This window comes from Marmota monax, unplaced genomic scaffold, assembly GCF_021218885.2.
Source record: "Marmota monax isolate L192 unplaced genomic scaffold, Marmota_monax_Labrador192_F-V1.1 WCK01_AAM20220418_F8-fsc00022, whole genome shotgun sequence".
Lineage (NCBI taxonomy): Eukaryota > Metazoa > Chordata > Mammalia > Rodentia > Sciuridae > Marmota > Marmota monax.
Genome location: NW_026695215.1, coordinates 3,838,975 through 3,858,829, shown reverse-complemented (window position 1 = coordinate 3,858,829; position 19,855 = coordinate 3,838,975). Strand labels below are relative to the sequence as shown.

Here is a 19,855-nt window from a genome sequence, read left to right as displayed (position 1 = left end):
TAGAGCTACCATTTGACCCAGCTATCCCACTCCTGATTCTATTCCCAAAGGACTTGAAATTAGCATACTACAGGGACACAGCCACATTAATGTTTATAGCAGCTTAATTCACAATAGCTAAGTTGTGGAACCAACCTAGACACCCTTCAATAGATGAATGGATAAAGAAACTGTGGTATATGGAATATTACTCAGCCTTAAAGAAGAATGAAATTATGGCATTTACAGGTAAATGGATAGAACTGGAGACTATCATGCTAAGTGAAGTAAGCCAATTCTAAAAAACCAAAGGCCAAATGTTTTCTCTGATAAGTGGATACTGATCTATAATGGGGAGTGCAAGGGAAGAATGGAGGAATTTGGGCAGAGGGGCATGAGGGGAGAGGCGGGAAAATGGGGGAAGATGGTGGAATGAGATGGACATTATTACCCTATCTATATGTATGATTGCACTAATAGTGTGACTCTGCATCAGGTAAACCAGAGAAATGAAAAGTTGTGCTCCATTTGTGTACAATGAGTTGAAATGCATTCTGCTGTCATGTATAACTAATTAGACCCCCCCCCTCACCCAGAAAGGAGTTTTTATCCTACTAATCTTAGATTTTCTTGAATATGTCCTATTTTGGTCATGGTCTGTTTACCTGTTTCATTTGCATTGTTTTCTGTTTCCTGTGGTAAACTGCTTGTCTTGTAGAGCTTTGCCTGGTCCCTCCCAGCTCCATTGCCCACTCCTCCTGGGAACTTGGAGGCCACTGGGCCTCTCTGTGTCCAAGCTTCCTCATGTTAAAGGGTGATGATGCTTCATCTCGTGGACATTCTTGAGACTCAGATGGACTAGGGTTCTGGAACACCTGCAGGATTCCCGCTACATACTGGGCTCTGCACAGAACTACTCTCAGGCCAGGCCAGATCGCTCTTGGGACCAACATGGGAACATAGTGCACTTGGAAGTGGTCCTTCTTCTTCTCTGTCTGGAAGCCTCTGAGAGGCAAATTATTTATTCCTCAAGGGTTTGAAATAACCCAGTAATAAAATCATCTGGAGCCCGCGCTTTCCGTGAGAGACAGTGCTTTGACGGCTCACACATTCTTCTCCTTGAGGAAGTTTTGAAAATGAGTTTCCCTAGGAAATTACATTTGCTGTTGGCAAAACACTGAGATTTTTTTAAATGTATGAAAATGGAACTTTTGTTCTCAATCCTTTCCTTAACCCTTTCCAGAGCTGGATTATAGTTTTGTTTACCAATTTATTATTTATTTGTTTACTTTTCATTCAATCCTGGTGTCATGTTTTACTTATCTCTCTTCTTAGGGTTCTGTTTTCAACTCATTAAATTAAACTCATTAAGTTAAACCCATTAAGTTAAATGCTCATTTGCATTTGGCACTTTGAAGGTGCAAAGGAGTGCTGAAGGATGTTTCTTTTTCTGCCTCTTTTACTGACGTAGTGCTCTATGTTTATATTTTATATGTTATGATGAAATTCCCATTCATTCATTTATTTATTCATCCACAGATACTTATTTAGAATTGGAATTGCCTCAGATCAGAGTGGTAGAGGGGGACAGTGAGCAGTAAATAAGGCCCTCCCCTTGTCTTCCGGAGAAAACAGAGCTCAAGTGTTCTCTGAGGACAGGGAGCTGTTCTTACCCCCTCGTTGGGGTCTGACCCCACGGAGTTCTACCATGTAGCACCTGACATTTAGTCTTGGGTCTGCATCAAAAATGTTGATAGTTTTGCACTTAAGAATACATAACAACAAATCCCATCATTATGTACAAGTATAATGTACCAATAAAATGTGGGGGATATGTTGAAAATTTAAACTTGCCATGTACCTGTATTATATTATTGTTTATAAAGGTTTATACAAGTTTTTTTTTTTTTAAATTGACTACCTATGCATCTAAGAATATATGGTAGGTCTTTGGGAAACTGAGCCTTATTTTTCTGACAAGATAGCAAAGAAAAGTTATAGATTCCTCTTTCTCCAAAATAAATTAAAAAGTAGTAAGTTTGAAACAGCAATAACTATAGACTTATAGGAGATATAATTTATGGCCGAAGATATTAAACAAATGCATAATTATATATATATATATATATATATATATATATATACACAAACACACACACACACACACATATATGTGTGTGTGTGTGTGTGTGTGTGTATCCAAGCCAGGAGAAGAAGCAAAATATGATAGGCCTTCTGAAGATTCCCTCCCCTTTTCCATCTATCAAAAGCAGGGGAAGAAGATTAATTTAATGATAAAATATATCACTGATCTCTACCCCTCCATTCTTTCATTGCCTCTACATATGGTCACCACAGTTTGAAGAAAAATGAATGCAGAAGTGTGTGGTCAGTTTGAGGTAATCACAATAAACCATTTGAGAGTAGAGGTTGTAAACTACTTTCTACCAATGCAGGTCACCAGGGATCATAGTGACCAGCCCAACTAGCTGATCTCCAAAACTGGTTAAAGATCTAGTACAGAGGAAGTGAGGAGAGAAAGAACATCCTCTGAGGGCGAGACACAGACCCACAGGTGAAATCCAACTTCCCTTTCTATGAACGTGGTTTGGTTTGTCGTTAAAAACAGCAAAGGAAGCCTGGGTGGGTGGGGATGAGAGTAGTGGCAGGAGGAGGAGGGTGAGGGTGCTGATGAGTGACAGCCCATGAGGAGCTAAGGACACACACACACACACACACATACACACACAATCCAAACCAGGGCCTTGTTCCTCTTGAGCTAAGGCATTGAACTTACAAAACAAAATGAAATAAAACCAAACCTCCACAACCTTTGATTAGGATATAACATGTATCTAGGAAAATCAACAAATCACAGGTTTATTCTGATTAATTTTCAGAGTTAAGACCTCTACGTAACTGGCTGTCGCATTAAGAAACAGGATATTGCTAGTAGATTCGGGATCTCTCTGGGATCCTTTCTGACATGTCCACCTCTGCCCAGAGCAGCTGCTACCTTGATTTCTACTTCCATAGGTTAGTTTTGCTTGGCTTTGAACTTTATGTAATCAGAGGGGTAAGGCAGTAGATTTCTTTCTTTCTTATTATGTTTGTGAGATTCATCCAAACTGTGAAGTGTAGTGTTAGTCTGTTTATTCATATTTCTGTGTGGCATTCCATACTGTGAGTGTTCTGCATTTTTTTTTTTTTTTCATTTGCAACTGGGATATTTGAGCAGTTCCCAGTTTGGAAATGCTAGGTGCCTATTTGACAAGTCTTTTGGTGGTCCACTTTGATACGCTTCTGTTGGGTTTAACCAGAAGATGACTTCTTGGGTCACTGAGTATGTTTATGGCATGTTTAGTGGGTTGACACTGCCAACCAGTTTTACAAGATGGCAGAGCTAAGTTCTGCTGACAGTCCACGAGATTTCTGGTTGTTTCAGAACATCGCCAGTTCAGTCAGGTTGGTCAGTGGGGTATCCTCTTTCATAAAATACTCACTGAAGTCTTCAGTCCATGTCCTTGTGTAGTGAATTTGGGATATGCACCCAGGTCAAGTCATCTACCCATAATTGTCCATAGCTGAAGTTACTTTTTCTCCTTGATGTACAATTTAAAAAAGGTCACACTAAAGCTCTGAGGAATCAAAACTAGGTCTTGGCAAGAGGAAAGAAAGTCAAGAAGAATGTACCCAAATTGTTTAGACACCAAGGAAGATCTTGGAACCCTAACAGACGAAATCCATCATATAGGAGGCAATACCCAGGAAGTAAAAATGAATTCCCCACTGTATGTATAGGACACCAGGCTGCACAGCAGTCCCCAGAGCCCGGGCACTTCCTTCAGCCCTACAGGTCTCTCACACCTTACAGAGCAGCTCTGAGGCTGCTGCTGTCAGAGTGGTCAGCTCCGCTCATGGGCCTGAGACCTGGAAACAAGCTATCTGCTGCCCAGTGACATGATGAGGTGGGCACAGGCTAGACAGTCCTGTTTGTGTGGGAGGAAATGGGAGGAAATAAAAGGGTCACTGGTCCCCACAAGCCCAAACCCCAGCAAGACTGACTGCATCAGGCTCGGGGCCTGGACATGGTTCTGAGGCTCCCCTGGCTCTGTCCTGTTCTGTGTGGCTCTGCCTTCGCTGTCCTTCCTCCTCTCTGGAAGTTTGGCAAGCATCTGCAGCTGAGTGCCTCTAATGGAGTCCCAAAGTCTTACCGCATCCTGCATTTTTGTCTTGCTGTCCCTCTGGGTCCTGCTGATATGACATCCCCTCAAGCCCTGCGGGCCCTCCGTGCAGCTCACAGCTGCCCATGTCTGGGCACGGATGGAGGCTCCACTGATTTTTCCCTGAGTAATGCCATCTCGATTGCTGGCTTCTGCTCACAAGGTTGGTCTGATTATTATTACACACTGAGCTCTTTGGCCAAAGGTTGTTCAGTCTGTTTCTAGAGTTTACTGTCTGATAGGCTGAGAGTTGGATTCCAAGTTCCTGCTGCTTTCTGTCCCCCTCAATTCATCTCTTTCCTGTGACACTGTACTACAAGCAGGAAGTGGAGACCACGAGGCACCTCACACTCTGCTTAGACATCTCCTTAGCTACACGCCCAAGCCCCTAATTGCAAGTTCTGCTTTCCTCCCAATCACAGGACACCATTCAGTCTCGATTTCTGTCCCTCTATGACAAGAGTCTTCTTTCTGCAGTTTCCAATATGGACCTGATTTTCTCCTGAGACCTCACCAGAACCATCCTTCAGTTTCTCGTTTCTACCACATTCTGTTGACGATGACATGTACCTGCTCGAAGATGATGGAAGCTTCTGACCATGTTCTTCACTTCCAGCTGAGCTCTCTCCAGAGCTGTCTTGAAGAGCCACATTTCTGCCAGCCAGCTCTTCAGGGAGATCCACACATTCTCTCTGAAGTGCCTCCCGATTCTTCCAGCCTTTCCTCTTTCTCAATTCCAATGCCACTTCTACATTTTTAGGTACTTGCTGCAGCAGCCCACTTTGGATCAGTTTCCTAGTCTGTCATGACAAGTCACCACAAACTGGGTGGCTTCAAAACCTGAAATCTATACTAGCACTATGCAGAAGGCCAGAAGTCCCAAATCAAGTGTCACCAGGATTGTTGCTTCTGGGAGTCTCTGAGGCAGAAAATCTCCCGTGCCTCGTCCCCAGCTTCTGGAGGCTGCTGGCCCCCCTCATCTCCTGGGCCTGCAGACGCATCTCTCCACTCTCTGCAGTCACCCTCGTGTGGCTGCTTCTCCGTGTCCCTGTGTGCTTTTCTGCTGCTAATGGCATGCAGTCATGGAATATAGATTCCATCCTAATCCAGCACAATCTCATCTCAACTCCTGGCTTAATTACATTCACAAAGACTCTATTTTCAAATAAGGTCAGATTCAGAGGCTCCAGGTGGGCCTAAATTTTGGAGCATCATTATTCACCCCACTATATATATATACCATAAGAGAATAACCATAGAATAATTAAGAACAACATAAATTCAGTGAGAAATAAAAAAAAAAAATGATGCAGCACCAGCAAGATGAAATGGGGGGATTTCAGAGTTAAGAGACAAGATGGAGGATGCTTACCACAGAACTAATGAATAAATTAGAATTAGTAAAGATTAGAATAAACATGGCAAAAAACCAGAGCTTCTGAAATGGAGAAAGGTTTGGGATAATCACAGTGATTCGATATGAAAGGGACAAAGACATTAAAGGAATCTGAAGACACGTATTAGATACAAATAGCAAACAGTTTCCTGTGAAGGTCTTCCAGGTCCATGAGCAAGAATAAACTAAGCACTGGAATCAAAATAGGACTCATAGATAAAATGAATATTTTTATAAGAAGGAAAAAAATCGAAACCACAAATGGAAGGTTCACCATGTTCTAGGAACAATGGACGCAGAGTGTTTAGCATCAAGAAATCATTCCCAAGAGTTGACTCAACTTCAAGGACAAAAGCCCTGTGAGGAGCTAGGTGCAAGTGGTTCTCAGCAGGTCACCTCAGACTTCCTTTGATTTGACAGTGAAGCCACATCTACAGAGCTGTCAGAGGGAAAGAGTTAAACATCACTCGAGTCTCCTTTTTATTTAGGCACAGTAGCAAAGGGTGTCTTTTTTTTTAATATTTATTTTTTAGTTTTAGGTGGACACAATATCTTTATTTTATTTTTATGTGGTGCTGAGAATTGAACCCAGTGCCTCACGCATGCCAGGCAAGCACGCTACCACTTGAGCCACATCCCCAGCCCCACAAAGGGTGTCTTTGAACATGCAAAAATCTCAGAAAAGAATCCTGCTGCAGCCTAGCGCTCCCACCAAAACTGAACAAAAAAACAAAATGTTTCCAGCCCTGAAATGAAACAAAAGCAGGTTTCAGAAAAGAGCAGGAGTGAGTGCAGTTTCCCACCCCTGGGTGCTTCCTGAGCATTATCAACTGGTTTTTCCTTTGTGACTCTGCTTAAGAGCAGGCCCCACAGGAACCAGGAGTTGGACTTCATGGCTGAAGAGTGCCTGTCCGGAGACAACCTGACAAAGCCAGAGCTAGCTGTGGCCCTGCATGGTCTCAGCCCAGCTCCCGGTGGAGGCACCCTCAAGTCAGACCCCAACCAGCCCTAGCCAAAGCTTCCTCCCAGATGGAGGCAGGCGTCCTGCTTCAACAGGCCCCGGGGTAACACCTGCCAGGAGAGACCCAAGCTAGGCTCCATGGAGCGCACAGAAACCAGACTCCTCAGCACACTTTCATGGTAACCGCAACCTCTAAGCACAGGACCCATACCTGACACACAATCACAAAGGCTGGGAACACAGAATGGTTCAAATTACTACCCACAGGACATAGATCTGACTGTCCAAATGAGACTGTTCGCGGCCCAGGATCACAACAGTACCCATGCTGTGGACAGCAGCTCTTGTCCCTGACAAGAGCACAGACTCTTGAGGAGACACACAGAATACACAGAACCCTTTCTGCCGCTGTTTAACCAGGCCCCATGAGGAAGAGAAACCCCCCCCACCCCCAAAGAGGGAAATGAGAGAATGTCTCCCGCAACAAGGAGTGAGTTATCTGTTTAAAAAAGGACCACATGGGATTTTAGAAATGATAAGCACCACATCTTCAACTGAAAAGAAAAAAAAAAATGTGCTGGATAGATGGACTCACAAGCTGAATGGAGTTGGCAGAGGAACAAGTCACTGAACTTGAAGATAAGAAGTCAGGAGAAATCTCTCTCACCAACAGAGAGAAAAAAGATTGGAAAAAAGCTTCAGTTTTCAGGGACGCTTGAGATAATAGCAGAAGGTCTAACTTACACAGATGGGAGTGTCATAGAGTCAGGGCGAGAGGTGGAGGCACACACACATACACACACATATCACGTGTACACAGTGGTACATACATGTACACACACACACACATACATACACAACTGAGATTTTCCAGATTATTCAAAGACATACATTTTTAGATTTAAGGGCTGGGGATGTGGCTCAAGTGGTAGCGCGCTCGCCTGGCATGCGTGCGGCCCGGGTTCGATCCTCAGCACCACATACAAACAAAGATGTTGTGTCCGCGGAAAACTAAAAAAGAAATATTAAAAAAAAAATTAGATTTAAGAAGCTTGTCATCCCCAAACAGGATAAATGCGAACAAGTATAAAGTATAAAGGCAAACAAGGGAAAATTAGAAAATACTCTGGAAAGAATAATCATGAAGAAACAAAATATATGAACTTTTATGAGATAGAGCTAGAACTATGGAGAGAGGAAAGTTTATACTAAAATTAGTTCCTAACATTCCACCTTAAATGCATAGAAAAAGAGCAAATTGTACCCATAGTCATTAGAGGAGAAGAAATAACAAAAGAGAGAATAGAGATGAACAAAATAGATAACAAACAATAGAGAAAATTGGTAAGGCCAAAGCTGATCACTGAAAAGACCAGCAAAATTGGCAAACTCTAAGTAAAATGCTCAAAAAAAAATAAAAGAAATAAAAGAAAAAAAGAAAAAAGAAACCATCAAGAGCAGTAATGAAAAGGAAATTATTACCATAGAGTCTACAGATGTTAAAATGATAATTAATCTTAAAAACCTAAACCCTCACTACTTGAAAATTTATTTTCTTACTTAAAAGACTTATGATAAAGAAGAAATCAAACCAAACTTGCAGAAAATATAGAAGTGCTACTCTCTGAAAAATTAGTGTAAATGGTTTCATAGACATCTTCAACCTGATTTAAGATATTTTGGTGAATAGGGAAAGAAGTCAAGCTGCCACATACTATTTACAGATCAAGCTCACTTATGATATTGATATAAATATCTTCTGCAATTTGTAAATAGCATGAAGTTGTCAATTAAGGAAGATATACTTCCTGGCCCAGTGAGTTTCATCCCAAAATTTTTACACAGAAGGAAGTAAATGAACACAGTTCCTCGTAACATTGGGTTAAGAAGGAGAAAGTCCCATTCCCTTAGACATTGAAGGTGTCTGACAGACCTCCAGCTCACGGAACCACCTAATGGGGAAGCAGAGTCAGCGTCCCAGCTCAGATGTAGGCGAGGGTTCCCAGAGTTACTGCGATAAATCAGTTTTGTTCAGGAGATAAAGGCCATTTGAATTAAAAGAAAGAAAGAAGAGTGTGAAGCTTGGGCCTTCTGTGTCTCCCCACCCTGCCCTATGCCTTGTGCCCCCCAAACTGGGTCAAGACTGTGATACTAGCAACTGGAAGGCTTAGGAGACTGGGCCAAGTAGACACAAGTGAGGTCACACGGGGTGTGCCTTGAAGGGGACATTGGAACCCCTGCCCCTTCCTCTCTCTCTCTGTCCTTCCTGGTGAACAGTTCTGCTCCACCACATGCTCCCCTCTATGATGGTTTTTCTTGCCACAGGCCCCAGCAATGGAGTCAGTTGATCATGAACTGAAACCTCTGAACCTCTGAGGCAAGTTAGTCTTTCCTCCTTTTATGTCTCTTCTCTCAGTGTTTTGATGCAGAGTCGAAAAGAAGAAATGGGAAAGGACAATATCATCACTTGTAGGTGAGAGTGTTATCTAGTTAGAAAATTTTAAAGAAACTGAAAAAAAAATCCTCTTAAAATCAATATGATAAATGTTATCGAGGTGGCTAGTTACAAAATTAACATTCAAACTTTTCTGATAGTGAAGAGTCTTTCCAAGCAATAAACAATGTTAGAAAGCAATGAACATTTCATTTGAAATATGTATAAACTATAAATATTGGTGATTTTTTTCTAAGTTGACAAAGATTTATACCCTAGCCATGTAAAAGAAAATGTAGTAGAAGATAGGTAAATGTGAGGGGACCCTTAATAGAGAAAGAAATACAAATGGCCCAAACAGGAAAAAGTATTTACTTTCATCTATAATTAAATAAAGGCCAACAAAAGCAAGAATGATGATCTTTTCTTTTCAAAATTATAGTCATTAATGCATAGTAATTGTACAAAATAATGAGTTTCACTGTGACATTTCATAAATCTCCTTTCAAATTAATCCAATTAAAAATCCATTGGTGGGGAGAGTGTGAAAACATAAACACAGAAATCCTCTCTGGGTGGGAAAACAACATCCTCAAGTCCTTGAGAAGTAATTTGGCAACAGACATTTTAATAAAAAAAAAGTAAAAATCCAAACTCTCTTTAAGATTTAATGCAATGTGTGCAAAATGGTGTGTGTGTGTGTGTGTGTGTGTGTGTGTTTACCCTGAGTGCCTGATGGACCTATAAGAAACTCAGTTGTTTATCTTTGAGGCAAAAGTCTGGTCATGAACCAGGCAGAGAGACATTTTCTTTTCATTATGTATGTTTCTGTTCTACTATTAAAAAAATCCTACATCCATATCACTTAAAATAAAAAGTAATTAGCTAGACACACATACAAATTGACGGAGCTGATGGAAGGAATTCCATTATAGACATTCTCAGAACCTAGTTAGCATCCAATGTTCTGCAAGTCCATGATAGGAGAATTCAGAGGTAGAGTTGTGGAAGCTTCCAGGTCCTGAAGTTGGTATATATTATCTCAGAGAAGATGGCAGTCAGCATGGTCCTTAAGACAAGCAAGCCTGTGGGCTCATTTCTCTAAACCCCTGTATTAAAGCACTCTCTTTTTAAAATAATCTTTTAGAGCTAAGTAGAGCTGTTGTAAAGTGACAAAGTCTAATCTCAATAAAAGTGAAAAAGCCATCCAGTGAAAGTTTAGAAACATTTAGAGTTTTCATCCAGATTGCAGCCATGATAATACTACTGACAATCTTATTTCTTCTAGTCTCTGAATGCCCACGCCATTCAGTAGTCAACCTAATATCAAGGACTAAGGGTTGGCACTTAGGATCCAAAGTTCTCATGTTCTTTTCCTTTCTCTTTGTCTTCAGTTCTTCGTCTTCTATTGAAATTGCGCTCCCTTCTCAGTTCTTCATTCATTTCTCGGAGATATTGCATGATATAGCAGCCCCTGGATTTTTAAGACCATTTCCAAAAGGGGTTTGGTTGGTTGGTATGCTCTAAATACACTGCAAGACACTCCATGCCACCACCTCAAGATTACAGTGACAATTGTCTGTACTGACTGACGTCTCATTCTTTAATAATCTTCTGGCAAAATCCTTCATTTCCTTAAAAAATTGTTTGTATAGGTGTTTTAGATTTAAAGCAGCTTTGTATTATAATAAACAAAATATAGCCCTTTGCAAAAAACGATTTTAGTTTATTGAGTTAAGAATATTTAACATAAAGTATGCCTCTTAAAATAACTTTAACAATGCATTATCATGACTACAAGCATGGTGTTGTACACCAGATCTGCAGAGCTTATTCATCTTGTTTGATTGAAACTTGGTGCCCATTTCTCCCTCCCCAGCACCCCTGATGATGATCCTTTTCCACTCTTTAGTTGTATGAACTTGACAATTTTAGATACCTATCACATGTAATCATGCAGGATTTTCTTTCTGTGATTGGTTAATAATTCTTTAGCAGCGTAATGTCTTTGAGGTTCATGTAGGTTGTCTGGCACTGAAGAATTTTCTTCTTTTTTAAAAGCTGAATAAAATGGCACTATTTATGTGTGTGTGTTGTGTGTGTGTGTGAATATATGTAAATATGTGTGTATATATATGTATATATATATATATATATATATATATATATACATATATATATATATATATATTTTTTCTTTCTCCATCCATTCATCTGTCAGATAAATACCTGCATGAGAAATTGCTGGTTCATAGATTGTTCTACTTTTCCTCCTTGGGCATCCTCCATACCAGTTTCCACAGTGACCCACCGCTGTGCATTCACACCAATAATGTGCAAGGGTTTCAGAGTGGTCATGCCCGTGTCCATAGCCGTGCTTTTGATGGCAGCTGTCCTGACAGGTGGGATGATGCCTCCCTGTGGTTTTCATAACTCTTGGGATGCACAGAATTGAGAATTGTTTGATAAACCTATCTGTCATTTAAATGTCTTCTTTGAGGAAATGTGTATTGAGTCCTTCGGCTGTTTTTAATTGGGTCTTTAGTGCTTGTGGCTGTTGAGCTGGGGGCGGCTCCTTATGTATTTTGTAGGTTAAGCCTTTATCAAGCAGGAGGTGGGCAATGACTTCCTCCCCTCCTCCAGGTGTCCCTTTACTCTGTGCTTTGTTTCTTTTGCAGTGCTCAAGTTTCCAGTCTGTGTGGTCTGTCTGTGTTTGATGTTGTTGCTGTCTGTGTTTTGGTGAAATTTCCAAGAAATCATCAGCAGCCACGTAGCCTTCTGCTACCCTTTCCTGTAAAAATTTGGTGCAATAGATAATTGTTTTAGTGAGCTTTTTTGTTGCTGTGACTAAAGGACCCAACCAGTACAATTGTAGAAAAGGAAAAGTTTTTTGGGGGGGCTCATGGTTTCAGAGGTCTCAATCCTCAGACAGCAGACTATTCCTTGGGGCTCAATGTGAGGCAGAACATCATGGAGGAAAAGTGTGGCAGAGGGAAGCAGCTCACATGATGATCAGAAAGCAGAGACAGGTCTCCACTAGTCAGATGCAAATATGTACCCCAAAGCCACTTCCCCAATGCCCACCTCCTCCAGCCATACCCCACCACTTCAGTTACCACTCAGTTAATCCCTATCAGGGGATTAATTCACTGATTGGTTAAGACTCTTACAACTGATCATTTCTCCTCTGAACCTTCTTGCATTGTCTCACACGTGAGCTTTTGAGGGACACTTCACATTCAATCTATGACAATAAACAAGAAAACAAAAAAACTTCTGACTTTAAAGGCTTGAGACTGTTGTATAATCCATTTAAGATCTCTACCTCTACCTTACCATATTTAATGGTTGTGTATCACAGTGTCTTCTTTAGTATTTATAGTGAGAAACTGATATAACTCCAAATTTTTGGAAACCCAGCTTCTACCTCAAGGCCTGTCCAAAAGGAGGGGGTGTGACCCTTGTCCTTGGAAAAACCCACAGAACACTTCTAGCCACCTTTCTGAGTTGTTTGTCTGTAAATAACAGGAGAGATCTTCAGTGCCCGGTGTCCCTGACTCAGTTATGCTAGTGAGGGCCTATAGCAACCCCTTAGCAACCATCAATCAGCATGAGACAGGGAAAATACCTAGGATGGCAGATGACCCCCAAATAGTCTTGGTGGTTGATAACATGTTAGGAAAAAATGTAGTTTAGCACGTACACCCCTCACGGATTAAACCAATCAGTTCAAACAAATCCCCCCTTGTACTATCCAATCACCCCTACCTAACTTGTTCCTGCCAGTGAATGTGTTAATCAATGTTAAGAGTTCTTGTTTGATTTTCCCGCTGTGTGAAATGATTTGCTATGTGATATTGTGACACATAGAGTATCCCCCCAAAACCTATAAAATCTCACTGAACAAAGGACTGGGGCTCACTCCTCAGGATTGTTGTGTCAGAAACGGTTGTGAGTCCAGGCTCAAGCTTGCAATAAACACTCTTGTGTGATTGCATCAGATTCAGTTCCTGGAGGTCTATTGGGGTCCCATGAATCTGGCCTTACAATAGCATCATCACATTTTTTTTTTTTGGTATTGGGGGTTGAAGCTAGGGATGTTTTACCACTGAGCCATATCTCTCACCCTTTTGTTTTGGGTACTGGGGATTGAGCCCAGGGGCACTTGACCACTGAGCCACATACACAGCCATATTTTGTATTTTATTTAGAGAAAGGGTCTCACTGAGTTGTTTAGTACCTTGCTTTTGCTGAGGCTGGCTTTTAACTCAGGATCCTCCTGCCCTCAGCCTCCCGAGACGCTGTAAGTACAGGTGTGTGCCACTGCCCTGGCTGGTCTTGAACTTTCGATCCTCTTGCCTCAGTCTGCCAAGTTGCTGGGATCATAGGTGTGTGTCACCATGCCTGGCACACCAAGCCTTTTTGAAAACATTGTTTGGTGTAATTGTGTGTCCCCAGTCTCATCTACAGAATCAGAGGTGGGTTTCCCACGAAGCCATTGCTCCTGCGAGTGCTCTAAGTGGGCAGGGGCAGGGGAGCGGAAATCACTGCTAGCTGCGGGCTTTTTCCCAGGCCCCCTCAGAAGGAAGGAGACTGAAGGTCTAAAGCCCAGAAACTGGATGAAATTCCTTCTCTTATTCTAAATGTGCGTTCACTTTTAAAATATAAATTTGCATTCACTATTTTTTTTCCCCTTTCAGAAAGTCCTTTAAATAATGTTAATTTCAGGTTCTATCACGCTGGTATGTCACTGAGGCCCTGGTCTTCTGGGTTCCATGCTGTGGCCTCAGAGCCTGGACAATGCCTGGCATGCGGGACATGCACCATAAATCTTTGCTCAATCAATAAAATTTGGACTGTCAGGGAGAAGGGCATTCCTTCAAGTTTGCGGATGCAGAACCAGGCTGGTCCCAGTGAAGCCAGAATTAGACAGGCGGTCAGTGTAGATAGGTAAATTGCATCAGGTTGAGTCAAGGGGCCAATTTGAATGAGTCTGGGAAGTTGGAAACTTGTATCCTGAGGGATCTTATCAAGAACCTGCCCCTGCACCCACCTGTTGCTAAGGTAACCTGTCCCAGGAGTTGCCCCTCCCTACAAAGAGCTGTAAGGTTGTTGATGTGTCTTTGGCTGCTCCATCCTGCCCAGCCCCTTTCATCCCACCTGTTTTCCTCCCTCTGAGCATTCCTGGGCCTAGTCAAGAAGGAGAAAGGTAATGGGGGAAAGGCAGGAGAAAAAGGAAGCCTAGGTCACATAAAAAATGGCAGAACACCTCGTTTCTTGGGATACCAGGATGCCAGCTGTGGCCCCCTTCTCCCTCGCGGGAGAAGTCTATGTGACCCCTTTTTAAATAAACTCTGCTTTATGTGCTTGCCTCGGTTGCTTCTCTAATGTTCAAACTTCAACATGTGGGGAAGCAGGACTCGTCACCCATAACTGGCGGTATCACCAGGAGCTCTAGGGAATGCAGTGTGGTTGGAACACAGATAAATGACAGAGAAAGGAGAAAAAGAAGTTGCAGGCAGAGTCCAGAAAATTCTATAGCCTCTGAACATTTGAAGCATGTAAGCAGGAGTGACATTGGAGAGACAGGCTTGGTGGCTGTGTGGAAGGTGGGTTGGGGTGGGGTCAGTAGTGAATGCAGGTCTAGTGGTGATGTGGACCACAGGGCTGAGAAGGGAGGGAAGAATATGGGGCAAATCAGCAGTGTTTTCTGGTGGACTAGATGTGGAGAGCAGGGGAGAGGGAGCCAGGATACAGCCTGGACTTTGTGTGGGGTGTGGCGTGTAAGCTGTTCTTTGTTATGCGGCAGAGTTCTGGGAAAATGCAGACAGAGAAACTTGCAGAAAGACCAAGGAAACCATGCTTTGACTCACAATAGAGATTCACCTCTAGGGGGTCCCCTAATGCTTTAAGCTGCACCCTGAAAGCAACTAGCATCAACCTTGCCTTGACTTTTTCCTTAAATAAAAATTCTGATTAAGTAGATTCTTAAAAATTTTTACAAATGTAGTAATGTTTCAAATGCATTTCAAAAATAGGAACGAAAGTCTCTGACCAGTCTTTTTCTTTTTCTTTTTTTCAAAACATAATTTTAAATTTACAAGAATAGTATTAATAAATTTTGGATTCTTTTGACCCATATTCTTCCAGATCATAACACTTAGTATTTGCTGTATCCTTTCATCCTTTCTCACAATCTCTGTGTTGCTCTGTTTCCTTGTATACATAAATTTGGGCTTGCATACCACAAATTCATAATATACATTATACAGATAAATGTTTTCTGTGTGTGTATTTAATCCTGATTTTTAGAACTTCACATCTGCAAAACCACAGGGAGGTGTCCCTGAGGCAGTGGGTCTCACCAGAGTGCTACAGCTCAGGGAATGTTTGAAGATGTCCCTGGTGTTTGGTTGTCACTGCTTGAGCCAGTTGCTACGAGCATCTAATAGGAAAGGTCAGAGATGATATACAGGACACCCCTTACTGCAGGGGATTATCAGGCCCCAAATGTCATAGGAGGATCTCAAAGTAAGGCCACCTACCTCCCTGTCCCGCCAAGCTCCTGCACAGCCGGACACAGCCAGGTGGACTTGGAATAAAACCTCTTCATTTGTTCTTCATCTTTGTTTTAATAGCTGCTACTTTCCCCCTCAGCGTATCAGGGTTTAAAGTTGTCATAAAGGAAGTAATCAGAGTACTTTAAAAAATGTACTGCTTTACCTTATTTTATCTCTCTTTTTTAATTTATATTTTTAAATTCATGTTTTTAAAATTATGTTAATAATTTTGACTTAATCATTTCACAATATATGTGTGTATGTGTGTGTGTATATATATATATACACACACACACAAATACATATAAAACATCATGTAATACACCATAAAATAGAAGACTTATATTTGTCAATTATACCTTTATAAAGATGGAAAGCAAAATATGTCTATTTCATTTTATATTTACACATTTCTTTTCAGAACCAGCTAGGAGTAAGTCCCATCATGATGTTCTTTTCCCTCCACATACTTCCTTGTGTGGTTTCCAAAAAAACAAGCACTTCTCTTCTGTAACCTCAGTAAAATGATCAAAACCAGAAAATTATCTTTGATCTAATGCCTCAAGTGGCAAGTTTTATGGAGATTCCTTTGGTCAGTTTTTGAAAACTCAAAGCTCTGTCTTAAAATCTTTTCATTACAACAAAAGTGGCCATTTAAACAACCAGAGAAGCCCCTTCAGGATCATCTGCCTGAAGCTTGCTTTAGATGTACAACTTGCAACCCCAGCAGGCCCCCCTGCTGTCACCCACAGTCCCCTGTTTCTGGTCTAAATAACTCGCTCTGTCCTCATTCACACCTTTTCAATTTTAGCAAAACCTCCACGACCTCTTGCTCCTCCTGACTCTTAGCTGGTGGTTGAACTTTGAGAAGATAGAAGGTGCTGGAAGAGGACTTCCACAGGGTCCCGGCCCCCTGTCTGTCAAGAGGCCTGTCACATTCCTCCTCTGCCTGGCTCTCCCACTGTGAGGAGCCAGTGTCCTTCCCTTGCCTCTTCCTCTGGGCCCAGGATCTAACCCCCTACCCATTTGCCTCCTCAAGAATTGGGGCCTGCAGTGTTCCACATGGTTAAGAGAAGGAGGTGACGGGGGGGGATGATTGCACGAATCACGGGTATACAAAGAGCTTCTTTGCTTCCCACATGCTCAAGGAGGGGAGAGGAACAAGAGTGACCCCTACGGAGAGGTACACTGTCTGCACAGAGAGCGGCTGCATTCTTTCAGAACCCACTTATTAATGTCTGGTTGCTCAATCAGAATGGAGGTGGCCTTTGAGGATGTAGGGCCAATGCAGGGTGGAGGCTTACCTTGCTAAGGGAGGCTCTCAGAAGAGGATGATGGTCATCACTGTGGAAATCGCAGAGGACAGGAAGGTCCTGGGGAAGCCAGGGAGAGGTGCAGGTGGTCTTCAGAGAGGAGCAGGGAGGCTTCAGAGGGCAGCCCTGTGCACCCCACGCCCTCCAGGTGTCTGTACAGGACCTTGGGCTGATTTGGGTTCTGGAACGCAGTGTTTGAGATGAGTAGCTCATGTATATGTCTTGGTACGGTGTGATGTAAGTCTTGCGGGCAGGAAGGACAGGAGGGGCAGGAGGGTGGTACTCCATGTTCTTATCACAGAAAAACACATGTCACTCACACAGCAAATTAGGTAAGTGTTTGGGAACAATTCAAAACTAGAGAGCCTGTGGTTTTCTCTTCCCCACTTCTGTATCATTGATATGTTCCTCTTCTGCAAACCATCTGCTGCCCTGTACAACCTGACTTCCTGTCCCCTCGCCCCACCCTCAGCAGCTACCCACTACCTGGACATGCACCCAGCCAGGGTTGGGTACTCTCACTGTCTCCTCCTCATCTCTCTTCTCTTTCTCCTCCCCCTCCTCCTTCTCTCCTCTCTCTCTTTCATTTTTTTTGGGGAGTGGGTACTGGGAATCAAACCCAGGGGTGCTCTAACACTGAGCTATACTCCCAGCCCTTTATATTTTTTTTTTGTTTTGAGACTCGGCCTCACTGATTGCTGAGGCTGCCCTCAGCCTCCCGAGTGGCTGGGATTACAGGTGTGCGCCACCTTGCGTAGCTCCTACTCACTCTTGATCCCACTCTAATTGGGCGGAGTGTGCCCCACACTCTACCAGACTGTGCTCATCAAGATCTTCAGCCCTGTGTTGCTATTGCCAGATCTGGGGCTCACCTCCTAGGGCTCACCTCCCGAGGGTCACCTTCCAGGTCTCAGGGTGCTGGGCAGCTTCGGGCAGCTCCATTGCAACCCATCACCCCACCCTTGGTTTCTAGCCTCCCCCTTCCTCGAGGTTCTCCCCCTTCCCTTGTTGATCCTTTACAGTCTCCTTCACTGACTCTTCCTCGTGATGGGGGATCTAAGCCCTGGCGTTCTCCTGGGGTACCCTCTGCCTCGTATTCCACGTGGCTTCGCCCACGCTCTGGGTTTGAGGATGGAGGTGTGCGATGCCGGCCAGCAGCAGGGATGGTGGGGAGGTGCGGACTCTGGGGCCAGCTTGCCTCTATGCTCATTGGCAGACGACTCGACGTCTCTGGACGTCTCTGGCCCTCAGTTTCCTCCTCTGCAAAGTGAATATTGCCATAGTACCTACCTGTCAACTTAGTGAGAATTTATATTGGTCACACTTAACCTGGGAAACATAAAACACTTTGAGTATTTACAGCAAAGGAAAGTTACTGCATTTAAATATTGGAAGAACTGAGAAAGAACATGAGGAAACCCAGATATTAATAATAATAAAAAGCCACCTCTACACCTGCAGGCACAAAGGGAGACTTCCTGTAAAGCTGCAGTGTTCAGGGTGGCGCGGAGATTGACGGGAACCCAGCTCAGCAGAACAGACTCCACAACTAAACCCTCGTGTCTGTGGTCAGTTGTGCTTTGAAAAAGGTGCCAAATAAATTCAATGGGGGAAGAAAATTATTTTCAACAAATGGTGCTGGAGAAGCCTAATGTACATTTGGGAAAAAATACATTTCATCTCACATATATTAAAAAAAAACCTAGCCAGAAATAAATCATAGAGCTGAACTTGAAGGCTTAAAGCAATGAAACTTCTAAAAGAAAATATAGGAGACATTTGGTTTTTGCAACTTTTGGGGTAGAAATTGTGTTTTTTTTTTTTTCTTTTTTAAAATAAAAAACTGCAGAAGAAATTGATAAGTTCCAACAAAATTAAAAATTCTGCTCCTCAATATACACTGTTCTTAAAAAAAAAAAAAGGCAAGCCAAGGAGTGAGAGAAAATATTTGCTACACACATATCTGACCAGGGAGTAATATTCAGGATGCAGAATGAGCTCTTACAACTCAATAACAAACAAGCAGCCAAGACACAGCAATAAAAGAAGAAATCAACCCCGGCTACACTTGATTGGCAAAAATCATGGAAATATTACTCTTAGTGAAAGACTTCAGTGGAAAGATTGCATGCCCCATGATGACGTTTATATGGAACATCAGAAAGAAGCCAAGTGGTGAGGATGAAGCAGGTCAGTTGTTGTCTGAGCTCTGCGGCAGCTGGGAAGTCCACCGGGACAGGGTATGAGAGAAATTTGGGGGTGATGCAGAAGTTCTGTGCCTGGATAGCAAAGGTAGTTACACAAGCACAGATGCTGTAAAAACTCCTACAATAAACAAAAAACCTGTGAAGCGTCCCTCAGGGACGCTGACTTAAGAACTAAGGAGGACCTAGCCTATGCAAAGGTGAATTGCTGCTCTTCCCTGAAAAGCTGCTGCCCTCACAATCCTGCCCATCTTAGCAAATGGCAAATCTATTTCGCCTGTTGCTCAGGCCATGCATTTTGGAGTCTTCTGGGAGCTTCTCTTTCTCTCACATTTCAAGTCCCACTTCCAGGCCATTAGCAAATTCCATGGGCTTTACCTTCACAGTGCAGCTTTGGTGGGATCACTTTCTCCAGGGTTAACCTGGTCCAAGCTGCCCTCTCTAGCCTGGATCAGTGCTGTGGCCTCCTGAGTGGTGGCTTCCTTCTGTTCTGCTCCTTTCCCTCTGTGTCCGTTTTCCTGGGGACAGCAGTTCTACATGGTACACATCTGCTGCAAAGCCTTTGCTGGCAACTTCCTGGAGGCTGGAGGAAGGAGACGGTGTTTCAGTGTCCTACCAGGTAAGACTCTCAGCACCTGCCCTGCTTCTCCCCTCCCTGCTCCCCAGTGCACCAGAGCCCTGGCTGTCCTCCAACACCCTAGGACACTCCCCCAGCAGGGACTTTGCACCTGTGCCTCCTAAGATGCTCATGGCCCTGCCACTCCTCCCAGATTCTCCTCCATCGC

The 19,855-nt window shown here is 43.0% G+C and overlaps 1 protein-coding gene across 1 annotated transcript in view; it reads right to left on the bottom strand.

The window, feature by feature from the left end:
- Window positions 1–17,034, bottom strand: part of Mme (membrane metalloendopeptidase) — a 123,008-nt gene extending 105,974 nt beyond the window's left edge. Inside the window, exon 1 of the mRNA XM_046431378.2 lies at window positions 16,858–17,034. The gene's annotated coding sequence lies outside the window, so the exon portion shown is untranslated. The remainder of the gene's footprint in view (window positions 1–16,857) is intronic.
- Between the last annotated feature and the right edge of the window lie 2,821 nt (window positions 17,035–19,855).